The sequence below is a fragment of the Pomacea canaliculata genome, linkage group LG5, assembly GCF_003073045.1.
Source record: "Pomacea canaliculata isolate SZHN2017 linkage group LG5, ASM307304v1, whole genome shotgun sequence".
NCBI classification, from domain to species: domain Eukaryota; kingdom Metazoa; phylum Mollusca; class Gastropoda; order Architaenioglossa; family Ampullariidae; genus Pomacea; species Pomacea canaliculata.
In genome coordinates this window covers 31,669,232-31,679,653 of record NC_037594.1, presented here as the reverse complement: position 1 = coordinate 31,679,653, position 10,422 = coordinate 31,669,232, and the positions used below count along the sequence as shown (strand labels likewise).

General features: G+C 42.8%; 2 non-coding genes across 2 annotated transcripts; one reads left to right on the top strand and one right to left on the bottom strand.

Moving 5' to 3' along the window:
• Positions 1-3,632: 3,632 nt before the first annotated feature.
• Positions 3,633-3,825, bottom strand: LOC112565470. Its single transcript, XR_003099419.1, has one exon. It is a non-coding gene; the product is annotated as a U2 spliceosomal RNA (small nuclear RNA).
• A 551-nt stretch (positions 3,826-4,376) lies between these two features.
• On the top strand, positions 4,377-4,495 carry LOC112565474. The gene has a single exon (XR_003099423.1). It is a non-coding gene; the product is annotated as a 5S ribosomal RNA (ribosomal RNA).
• Positions 4,496-10,422: the final 5,927 nt, after the last annotated feature.

Below are 10,422 nucleotides of genomic sequence, written 5' to 3'. Positions count from 1 at the left end.
TTCCCGCGATCTTTATGTAGAGTATTGAAGTTTTAGAGTCCTAACTTATCTTAGTGCTTGCCTGTGTCTAGACATTTCCCATCTTTCTAGCTCATCTTTCTCAGCCCTTGACAGCGTTATGGCACCCACTGCAAGTTTAGAAGTCGATTGCCTTTGACCGAGTTCACAGACACTCTAATCATTGCAAGAACTACATTCTTAAATGACAAAACTCTAATGTTAAAACAACTCAACAAACTGAAAGGAACTAACATTCATATTGTGAAGACCTCTCTCCGCAAGTGAGAGCCATGTACAAGTGTCTGTACACTTGCAATCAGCGAGATCAGAGGGCGAGAGAGCTACTCTTGTGTATGGTAATATCCTGATGGAAGGAAAAAAGTTTGTGTTTGGCTGTGACGGGAATTTAAATGAACAAAAGTAGGAATTCGTCCGGCCTAAAGTTAGAAAAAAGATGGTAAATACTACAAGATGTTGCACTGGATTTTGCACGGTGACAGCGAAGCGAGCGCCACCTAGCGCCACGCGGCTAAAGCGAAATGTCGAACTGCAGGGTTGTGACTCGTGTAACGCCATTCACTGCACAAAAGGCTACCACATGATTATTTTTACAATACTTTCTGTTTAGACACAAAAATTGTTTGATGTGTTTTATCGATGCTGAACGATGTCGTCTGCCACAGTTCGTTTTCACGATTGTGTACATATGCGTTGTCCAAAAGTGATCATAGATGTCATAATTTTGGTAGGTTGATCAATTTTCTGATAGATATGGATTTATTTTGTAGTTTGTGTGAAGCTAGTGATTTCTTGTTGACATTTGTTTTGGTAATTGAACGAACGAAGAGATAGAGTGCACATGCACCTGCATCACTGTTCTGATGGCGGTTTTGTCTCTTATGCTGCAAGCAGTGGGTGCAAGGGACCAGGAGGGATGACTCACTAGAAAAAGATGTAGGAATGATGTTTAAGTCTGGCTACTGCCTGTGCAGGGACCATTTGTGGACTCACAGTTCATGAATGTGTTAAAGACTTCTGGTGTTACGATGACTGTACTGTCGAGAACTACTGTACTCTGATGAAACATCGACATCAATGTATGGTGTAAAGAACTTTCAAAGTCGATGTGGTAAAGATAGGTTCTAAGTTTTACTCTAACCACTGAAAAAGGATTCAATGTCTCTAAACAGGAGGCTTGAGTTTCAGACAGCTGAAAAAAATATCCTTCATTAATAGCTTTTGAGTTTTTTTCAATCCATTTGCTTATAACTTAAAACATACACTTTTTTTCAAATCTTTATTAATGTTGCATATTCGGGGTTTACATCCTGTTTTCTTTCAGCTGGTTTCCGTTTGTTGTACACTCAATTTTCTTTGACAAATCACGAAGGGACTGTAGCTGCACTAATATATGTTTTCATAAACTGTTTGCTGAACTTTGTTGTGTACACCTGGAAAAATATTGAGTACTGAAAAACCTGTAAGAGGCTTTTTTTTCTTTCATTGACTGCGTGTCTATGAGACGAACTTTCATTTTGTTGCTTGTCTTTATATCTAATTAATGACTTTGTTTTGACATAATCGAGATGTTAATTGCCACCTCCCTTGATTTATGCCTGAAAGTTCACCCTAGGAAATTAATACTAAATAAACTTACAACATAATTGTGCTCTGTTTATTCTCCATAAACAAAAAGGCATTTCAAAAGCCATGCAAACATGTAACCTCAAACACCACCACAATCACGACCGCCCACACTCCCAAAGGCATTTTGCGTGTTTTATCTCCATGAAAACGATAGAGGAGACTTTTGTGTCAATAAGAATTTAAGCTCACAAATACGGCGATGATAACCAGTCACTGCCATTCATTGTCAAGAACAAATATTTAAACTATCGAATTTTCTAGTTCTATTAATCTGGTCAGCATTTTCATCACCACAATAGAGAGGCAAGGTGTAAGAAGAAACAATTCTTCGACGTCTGCAGCCGAGTGTTCTGCGTCAACAAATTAAAAACATAGATAATAATCCAAAACTATTTCAAGAAGTTCCAAACTTTTTAATTTGTCTCACGCCGAGTGTATTTCTCATTCCAATTATAACTACTGTACTGCCCAGAATGCAACTTGTAACGACTCCAAAATGGTGGCATTTCTCATCTCTAGAGGGAACGCGGTTTAGACAGCTGAAATTTATTTTACAGCTTCGTTGCTAAATAACTTTCCTGTTTGGTTTTTCAATCCATTTGCTTAACAACGTCGGGCCCGGTTAGTACTTGGATGGGTGACCGCCTGGGAACACCGGGTGCTGTAGGCAAACCTTTTGCTTTTCTTCCGTCGATTTCTACTGATTTCATCTATTCATAGTTTTCTGTATATTTTTCAGAGGCGGCCTTAGCAGCAGTACGTGGTGCTCTGCTGTTTGGTCCTATGCGAGGGCCGAGAGCCGTAAGTGTAGGCTGCCTACCGTACCACAAGAATCTCCTATCGCGGGCCTCCATTACCATCTATATGTAAGCATAATTATTGTCATAAACCATTTTTTAGTTTTTTGGTTTGGTTTTTGGTTTTGTGTGTGTGTAAGTTTTTTTTTTTAATATTAAATATATGACTTTTAGGCTTGTACAACCTCAATTTTAGTTACACGTTAATCCAAGTTCGCATCTTCTTGTAGTATGTTTGGAATGGATTATCTCGCTAGCTTCAAGTACTGTCTTAAAATGACCATACCACTGTTCAGCCTCTATTGTGCTTCTCTCCAAACATTTTTTTTTTACACGATATATTCTTTCTACGTCATAGGCTAACAACTCGTGTGATCATCGATGGTGGCTGAGCCCACCTGCTGAATGTCTAACAGAGTTTTTATTATTTATTTATTTATTTACTTATTTATTTATTTATTTTAGAAAAAGGGGATAGACTGTTGCCGGTCAGAGCTTCACTTTCCATGCAGAGAAACACGGCGAGTGCCGACACACTACGTGCAGAGGAGGAGTGGAGGGTACGTTTTCCTAGAAAGGTGTAGTATTCGTATTTTTGTGCATCTGAGGATGTTTGTATGCTGACTTTTTCCTTTTCTTTTTCTTTAAAATATATGGATAATTAATGAGTAATGTTTGTGGTTATAGGCGCAGTCTGCTGCGCCGTTGAGTGTTTGGGCCTGGCGTACTAGCCACGTACTAATGGGCCTGGCAGATGCCATAAAATATTTGAAGAGTTTATGCTTTGTTTTGTTGTGAGTTGTTCCGTTTTTATTGGTATTTGATTGGAGCATGTGTGTGGCCCAGGAAAGTTGAGGTCGCTCGTGCCCACAGACAGCGTCATTTAGAGTAGCATAACGTCTGTCCCGAAGTGGAGACTTGAGCTGTGTTTTGTTTGTGATTGAAGAGAATTTGTAAGTGTGGAAGAACATTGCAGATGTATAGATTTACGGAATATCAGTTGCCAGTTCCTGTTGTTACAGTGTATATATAGTGCCGAAGTTGATCATCAAGAAAATGAACTTTTTCTCTGTGGAAGGAAGTCAAGCCTCACTGTATGGGTGGTGACAGGCTAGTTAGCAGTCGTCACCCTGCATCGTTCACCAAAGAGGTTCCTAGTTTGACATTGATTATGATTACTCTCCAGGAGGAGAGTGGGCCGATCCTGGAGGTACTGCAATTCCAGGCCGACCCGTGACAGAGGTGGAGCAAGCCCCTAACAGTCCGTCATGTTTCAAATATCAGTTTAATATCGAAGTCCCCCAATGGAGGACGTATCAGATATTAAGCTGATAAGAACAGATACTACACTTTGATCTTAGCCAAAAGGCCGAGAAGCGATAACTAGAATGTGCCAGACATTCATGACAGTATCGTCTGGCTTTCCGTCACATTCGGGTTTGGCAAACTAGCATGCCATTTAAGTAGCTTTCAATGTAGAAAGTCGCCATGCTTTTAAGAAATTGCATGATATTCTGACTGCAAATACTATCTTCAAAGATTTACCGTATTTCTGCAGCTACGTTGTCACTACGAAATAGCGGAGCAACGTTCAGGGGTTAAAACTGCAGCTGTCTTCTCCGAGCGACACAAGGGAAACAACACGAGTGAGTGAGTCCCTCGCTAGCTTTGCAACTAACTATGAACGGATATAGCGATAGTATTAGTTCGTGACAAAGTGCGCCGGTTGCTGTCTCCATTGATCTTACGTCATCGTACGTGTTGGTCGGGGAGTAGAGCAGGTGTCTGGCGAAGTTGTTGTTGACTACGTTGGTCGTACTGGCTCACCTAACCTTGATCTGGATATACTTGTAAATTCTGATCCTTCACTGCTATAGTCTCTGTCAGTGAGTGTGCGGCTGTTTTATAAAGCTTTGTAATGCTGCTTTCCTCGCCTACGGCCATACCACGTTGAACACACCGGTTCTCGTCCGATCACCGAAGTTAAGCAACGTCGGGCCCGGTTAGTACTTGGATGGGTGACCGCCTGGGAACACCGGGTGCTGTAGGCAAACCTTTTGCTTTTCTTCCGTCGATTTCTACTGATTTCATCTATTCATAGTTTTCTGTATATTTTTCAGAGGCGGCCTTAGCAGCAGTACGCGGTGCCCTGCTGTTTGGTCCTATGCGAGGACCCATCAGATATTAAGCTGATAAGAACAGATTTTTTTTCCATGTTTGTTTATTCAAACATTAAAAACAAGGGTAAACAAAATATTAACAAGAATGTACAAGTGTCAAAAACAAGAGTTCCTTTCACTTATTTGAAATCTGGGTTTCGAAAAGTCATTGTTCATTCGTTGCTTTCACATATTCTTTTTTCGAGGTGCGTGGGGTGTGGAGAGGAGGATTTCCTCCTCTCGCGCTGTTGCTGCTGTCGTTCCCATCAGGTCGCTCCGAGGTGCGTGGTGTTCTAGTAATGGGTGTGGAAGGTACTCACTGCGAGGTTGGAGGTTGTAGCATCGGTCATCGAAGGCATTGGTCGTTGTTGGCGTCTAGGCCAAATAGAGTTATTGTCCACACAGGTGCTGTGGCGGCATTATCCAAAGTGAGGAACACACAGGTTGTAGCATCAGTCATCGAAGGCAGGGGTCGTTGTTGGCGTCTAGGCCAAGTAGAGTTATTGTCCACAGGTGCGGTGGCGGCGTTATCCAAAGTGAGGAACACAGGTGCGCAGGTCTGCCTATGAAATCTCCATCGTTGTTTTCGTGCTGAATGAGGGGCACTTTCGGCACAGGTAACACATGTTATTGCCACATAGTGTCGTCATCGTCGATCAAAGAGGCGTCGTCCTCCGGGCGGTGGCGCGTCTCCTTGCTGCGTTTGCTGGGTTCTGTGTCTGTCGTTACGTTGTCGATGTAAGTCCTTTTAGGCACAGAGCCCCTCGGGAGCTGCGTTGATGCGCTTCTTGGGGGCGTGCGTGGGGCTCTCCTGGCTATGCTTGTCTTGCTTGGTCAAGGTAGAGGGGAGGTGGGGTGGGGGTGCTGCCTGCTTGCCGGCGGAACACCGGGTGCTGTAGGCAAACCTTTTGCTTTTCTTTCTTTTATTGATTTCATAGTCTTCTTGTGAAGTGTCGTGAACTTTTACACATTTCCTTTATTTCCAAGCAGTTTTCGGGTGCTGTAGGCAAACCCTTTTCTTATTCTCTTCCTTCTTTCTGTAATATTTAGTTTCGTAGGTCTAATTTAGTTTCTCAACTCTTATGTGGGTGGTAAAGGAAAAGAAACAAAAAAGTGTATGTGTTTGGGGGGGGGGGGGGGGGGCGCGGGATGGCGCTTGTTTCATTTCACATGAATTTTTGGACGATTTCGAAATATTTTCCAAATGTTACCAGATTTGACATGCATCGAGGGAGAACACGTGGACTTTCACTGAACAAAAGGTACACCAGAATAATCTAAATACTCTACCTGCCACGACAAGGTGTATATTTATGTGTGTGTGTGTGAGAGAGAGAGAGACTTTAATTCTTTTGAACTGTAAGTTTGGCTTGCCGATTAATTTATGATATTTGCTGTGCTTTGTCTTCTTTCAGCTGTTGTGGTGCTATTGATAGTGGAACTTGTGTGTGCATGTGACGTCCAGTATATGTTGGCTGTGTGGGGTTGTCTCGCGTAGTTGGTGCACGTGAAGTTCTGTAGGCACACGTAGAGAGAGCCTTCGAAAACATAAGCATTTTTCAAATCTTTAATAAATCTTTCAAATTTGGGAGTTTTGAGGCACATATTATAAAGTTAATATCTCTAAATGTATTTGTTATCCCATCTCTCTTATCCAAACAGTTTAGGTTAGCTTTCGCGCATGCTAACGGCAGAAATGGTTCAGTGTTTGCTGGCCTGTTGTCACAAATCGATCTGATGTAATTTCTATTTAAGCTGCAGCACGCGGGGAAGATGATCTCAAGGACCTGCAGCAGGACCGTCCGTTGGATAACGGTAAAGTGTTTTCCACTGATTGTCACCACCGTTGCACTGTCAGGTCACGTGTAGACATTGCAGAACAACTGAAGAAACACTGTGTGCAAACTACTTACATTGAGCTATCTTCCGATCACTGTGTTGACAAAACTGTTTCGAATCCAGAGCCATTACTTTCCAGCTCCATGGCAACCATACTGGACAAGACGTTGATAGCAGCGGTGTTATTAATGATAGGTCTGCTGGTCATTGCAGTCAACTTGTTGACCATCGTGGTCGTCCTGAGGACGCCGCAACTACGTCACAGTGACCAGTGGCAGGCCAATATGTATGTGTTGAGTCTGGCAGTAGCCGACCTTCTAGTTGGAGCGGCGTTGGTGTGGATGGCCTGTCTCTTCATACCGGAGGCCAGAGCCATCATCAACAGCAGCTACGTGTTGTGTATCTCAGGAGCGATTGTTTACACTGTCTTTATCTCTGTATCCCATGTCACCATGCTGGCCATTGCGCTGGACCGCCTGTGTTACATCGTGTATCCTTTCTTCTACGAGCGCTTCGTAAGTGACAGGTTCACCAAGGCATTGATATTTACAATTTGGTGTTCATCTGTAATTATTAGTTCCACAACTAGAGTCTTCCAAAAAAGATTTTTAACAGGGGACTGTAAGATTTTTGCAGGAGGAAATGCATATGAAAGGATCATTCTAAATATTTCGCTGCTTTTCGAGTTTTTCGTATCGGGTGCATGCTACATATGGATCGCCTGTGTTGTCCGAAATCAGAAGCGTCGAATTAGGACCATGTCACAAGTGAAGGCGAATATCAGTTCGAAAGAGAATGAGGTCTTGTGCAATGATAACCATGCTCCTGCTGAAGACAAACAGGTGAGGCCGAAGACAAGTGTAGGTATATCTGATAAGCATATGTCTGCAGAAGAAGCTCAGGAGAATGTTCACCTTCAACCTCAAACTGTCCCAACTGTTCAAGATCCAAGTAACCATGGTGACACACTTCAGGCAGGTCCACATTGTCAGGACAGTAGTGACGTAGAGTTCCAATCACGTTCTCACGTTAACGGCATTGACCACGTAGCTGCTCAGTCAGTTGATGTTGACGTTTCCTTGGCTACAAACTCTTTATGTTTACATGCTGGTGGTCCAGAGACTGGCCCTGTACACCAAAGTCTTCAAGTCAGAGTCTCTAAGCCTCCTGTCACTTGCTGCGTCCCTCAGAATGACAGGAACTCGAAGAACAGTCAAAATGTTGGTATGTTTGTGGCTGTAAACATCCTGTTTTCGGTCAGTTGGTTTCCGTTTGTGATTTATTCCATTTTCTTTGACAAAGGATTGGATAATGACGAAGAAACTATTGCTGCAATAGAAATGCCTGTTTTCGCAAATTCTTTGCTAAACTTTGCCGTGTACACTTGGAAAAATATTGAGTACCGGAAAGCCTATAAGAGGCTTTTTATTAATTTCATTCACTGCGTGTTTATGAGACAAACTTAATATGTGATTTTCTGGTATCTACGATAAATGAAAAACTAAATTCTTTTGGTATCATTGAAATCAGGATAAACAAATCTATGTGTCTATGTATGTTTCTTTTCGCTTGTTACTGACTCCAAGGGGAGTATGTGCATCTGGCAAACAGTCGGTGGTCTGACAGACCTGACGGAGGTGCCCACAGACACACACACACCTATCAGCTCGTAGAATTGCGGTGATTTTTGACAATGTTAGACAATGTGAAGACCACTTTAGGTGCTCTCAGTACACGTGTGTACAGCTCTAGTCAGACTGTTCCTGTCCTCAACCGGGAAGTTGATGTAGAAACAAAAAGAACAAATGGACAATACATGTACATGCAAAATGTCATATGGGTCACTGACGTGAACTTTAAACAAAACAAACAAACAAAAAGCTAGAATGAGCACGTGCAGTTTTCCCTTCCCATGCGTCAAACGCTGTTATTTGTTATTGCTATAACAATTAAACAGCACAAACACAGCAATCTAGAAAATAAAACCCGATAAAATAAAATATCCAATGAAGATTTGTCGATTATTTGTTCTTCATAAAATACTTGTGTAATTTACTGCTGGTTGTGATGTTATTTGTTCCAAATTTATTTTAATAAACAAACAGAATGGCATACCATCAGGCTATTTGAACAAAACCATCAAACTGTACTTTTAATGTTATATAAAAGGGAATGATGAACGATATTTTATGAGGAAATCACCATTAAAGTCATCGTCATCATTGTTTTTCAGCTCAGTAAGGTTACGAAGTTCACATTACGAAACTTTATCTCAATACAGTCTCTATATAGTAAAACAGTCTCTTTCTAGTAATACAGTCTCTTTCTCCTGATGAATGGCAACACTGCGGATGTGCGCACATCCCTCATCTGATGGTTTTGATGAACTCTCGCAGGGAATTAGGCTAACAGATCGGTATTTGCAGACTTGTTGTGAGAAATCGACCTAACATTAGTATATATTTAATCTTCAGTGCGTGTGAAGATAATCTCAAGGGGCAGTAGCAGTGCCGTCTGCTGGATAGCGGTAAAATGTTTTCCACCGATGCTGTCATTCCACTGCGAGGCAACATGCGAAGATCGCAGTCCACACCCTCAGTGAGACACTAAGATGCTCTGTGCTACCCAGTGAACACTTCAACCACGTTACCTGCTGAGCTGCCTTACTCAGAAAAAAAAGCCGATCGGTTGAGTCTCTATTCAAACTCGATGGAATTCAGCCTGGACAACGCCCTTATAGCAGCGGCCATCCTGCTGGTAGGTCTGGCGGTCATGGTCGTCAACCTGCTGACCATCGTGGTCGTTCTGCGCACCCCCCAACTACGTCACAGTGACCAACCGCAGGCCAATCTTTACGTGGTCAATTTAGCAGTTGCAGATACTTTAGCCGGTATTTCGCTAGTGTGGGTGGCTTGTTTGTTTATACCAGAAACAAAAGCGTTCATAGACAGAAACTATGCCCTGTGTACATCAGCCGAGATTGTTAGCTCAGCTGGGCCACTGTTTGCAATTCCACCATGCTGGCCATCGCGCTAGACCGCATGTGCTACATCGTGTATCCTTTTTTCTACCGACGGTTTGTGAGCGAGAGTTCACAAAGGCAACCATCTTGACAATCTGGTGCTGGTCGGCTCTGTACGGTTGCATCTTTCCCTTGCTGAACAAGTCTTCGGAAGGTGAGTGTAGGCCGAATGCATTGCTAGCTAGGACTGACTTCAAAATCATGCTAAACACGTTGCTCCTCTTACAGTTCGTGGTGGCCACTGCGTGCTACCTTCGGATCGCTGTCGTCGTTCGCAGCCAGCAACGTCGAATACGCGCCATCTTGCACACGGCGGTCCAACCACAGTCCACAAGATGGCTACACCACCGACAAAGACAACGTAGAGACGCCAAAGCCAAGGGTGTTTGCTACTAACCATCGTCCTGAGGCTCGTGAGGATCCAGTCTCTTGTGTAAAATGCCAGCTTGAACTTAAGCCAGTTGCCTTTTTTCCTAATGGGGGTGGGAATGGTGATGCATCACTTCAAGTGAAGTCGGTGCTTCAAGACGTCAGTGGCAAAACACTTCAACCAGATTTTGCCTCACCAAGTGCTGACCACTTAGAAGTTGAATCCACGAAAGTTAACATTCTGTTGGCTACAGAGAAAATTGAGAAACTCACAGGACTTGCCTCGGCAAGTCATGTAAAAGACCCCATTCAAGCCAGAACCGGATCCAAACCCTTCAAGCCGCCTGAAGCTCAGAGCATCCCTCAAAAAGACATTAACGTGAAGAAAACCACGAATGTTGCAATGTTCGTCGTTATCAACCTTTTCTTTACCCTCTCCTGGCTTCCGTTAGTGGTTTACTTAATGTTCTTTGATACAGCACAAGAGTACAATGATATCATTTTGGATCTACTTATAATGCCTACTTACGCAAATTCTTTGCTAAACTTTGCTGTGTACACCTGGAAAAACACGGAGTACCGAAATGCA